The 2,224-nt window shown below is 40.1% G+C and overlaps 1 long non-coding RNA gene across 1 annotated transcript; it reads left to right on the top strand.

Annotated features, from left to right (window-relative positions):
• Positions 1-375: 375 nt before the first annotated feature.
• On the top strand, positions 376-1,982 carry LOC113033498 (uncharacterized). Its single transcript, XR_003274061.1, has 3 exons — positions 376-563; positions 1,248-1,336; positions 1,959-1,982. It is a non-coding gene; the product is annotated as an uncharacterized LOC113033498 (long non-coding RNA).
• The last annotated feature ends 242 nt before the right edge of the window (positions 1,983-2,224 follow it).

Below are 2,224 nucleotides of genomic sequence, written 5' to 3'. Positions count from 1 at the left end.
TGCACTGGGTGAGATTGTCCTACTGTGGTCTGGGAGAGAGTCCTGTAACTCTCCCAGACCACAGTAGGACAATAAAAATTGTAAATAAATGACATTACACTGTAAAAACGATAACTAGTAATTGTTGATTTGATTAAAGTTTTCTGACTTAGAAATAAAACTTTCCATTTACAACCTAAAAAAGCTTGTCTGCCCAACAAATTTCTTCCATTGTTGTCCTAACTAAGATTTTCTAGAGAGCATAACAAAGATTATCAACTCTTGAGTAGATTTTTTTGAGTCAAGTTGGGAACCAGTGGGAAACCCCGTAGATGACTGGCACACGTGGTCTTTGCTAAGTTTGAACTAGACCAAACGAGCCTGAGCAGACCTGAGCTGTGTGATAGATAGTGGTTTGTCAATGTTTCCTGGACTGAAAACCTGCTAAGAAAATGTGAAGAAACGTGTCCAAAGTTGGATGGAAATTACAATTTTTCGACTATTACGGATTTTACCTGGTCTGAAGTTGGAGTGTATTTTTTGACCATTTTTGGACAGGACAAGCTGACTATTTGCCCTAGCAGGTAAGCTAACGAGATCTATTATTAGGATTTTCTACAAGCGCCTAGGCTGCATCCTCCTCAGGACCCAGGAGGGTGGAATGAGTAAAACACTGAAAAAAAGCCAAACAATAACATATTTAAGTTATCTAAGTGACTTATATATCATGTTTAAGCTAGCGAAGGACCGCGCGGGGGGGTTGAAAATGATATGCCAGCTAGCTACCGAAGCCGGTGGTAACAGACGTCTCCGAAAACGTAGAAGCATGTTTGCAAATATGTTTTGTCTTAATAAACTGAGCAGATATTTGAAATTTACACAGCTACATTCTCGCCTGAAAATATCTTAAAAGTTTACTTTGTGACCCAGAAAGGGTAATAAGAGTAATATTAAAACTAAGTGGCTTCCACCATTGTTGGAGACTAGAATCAGCTGGGCCGCACTATGAATTCTGGCATAGGGTGGGCCACGAAGGATACACCTGACCATCCTTCAAAGCTGTGGAAAGTATTGTATTGTTTTGAGAGCCTTTTTGTTGGTGGAGTATTGATTTTATGTACAATTCCACAGGCAGACGCGATCTGTACTGTCCGACTTTGCACATGCGCAGTAAGGATCAGGGAGTCCGATCCGTAACTCGTCTTTTTTCTCTTTTTTTTTTCTACGTTATATTGAAATGTTTCATTATTGCAAACATTTTCTCTCAGGTGGAGAGAGGTCGTGGAGTGTCAGCCCATGGTGTCCAGTGTGTGTGTGTGTCCAGGAGAGATGACCTGCACTGTTTTACTCTGAGGAGGTAAGACTGTCCTAATCTATTTATAATTTAATTATTATTCAAATTGGGCATGATTTATACTAGATTGACTATATTGAAGTAGTGCAGTATTTGCTGGGGTAATGCATTGGCCAACTTTATTATATTGTGCTACTATTGCAGTCAAGACCCTTGTCAGTGTTACATTGAAATCCTTACCCTGAACTTTTCTTTACACAGAAAATGTGTAAAGAAATTTCTTTCAAGAAAAGAGTCCCCATGCTAAATCGAAATTGTGAAACAGAAAGGCAATCTCATAAGTTTGACTTGGCATGTTTTGGGTTTTTTTTGTTGTTGTTTTGTTTTTCTTTTAGTGGTAGAAATAGGACTTCTATAGACTGAGATGGTTAGGGAAAGAATACTAAGGCAGGTCACAGATTTTGGTGCAACTTAGAACATAATATGTATTTGCATATTGATACTGGGTTTTGTGGAGGGTATTTCTATTCCTGTGCAAAATACATATTCATGAGAGATTTTTGAAGTAGGTTTTGCTGTTGATAACACAGTCAGGCATATAGCATGGTGCAGACTGTCCAAGACCGCTACCCAGGAATTTTCTGTGCTGAATAAATGACAATATTTTGGTGAATGTCTTGTTTAGATATCTGAAAAATTTCATCGGATCACAAGCAAAGACCTCCTTGGGACCTTCAATGCATCCCTTGACAAATTTGTGCCTGGCCTGCTGAAACTGTACCGGTCTAACGGTGTGTTCACACCGAACGCGATGGATGCGAATAGAGCGTCAGGTTTACATGTAAAGTCAATGGAAAGGCGCGATGACGCACGATTGCGGGTCCCGCGAAAATTCGGAAGCAGATTTGCGTCGCCAAAACGCGTGAAACGCGCGTCAGTGTAGCGCGTCTG

Source organism: Astatotilapia calliptera, chromosome 1 (genome assembly GCF_900246225.1).
Source record: "Astatotilapia calliptera chromosome 1, fAstCal1.2, whole genome shotgun sequence".
NCBI classification, from domain to species: domain Eukaryota; kingdom Metazoa; phylum Chordata; class Actinopteri; order Cichliformes; family Cichlidae; genus Astatotilapia; species Astatotilapia calliptera.
The sequence above is the reverse complement of the archived record's forward strand: the minus strand, read 5'-3'. Positions and strand labels throughout refer to the sequence as shown.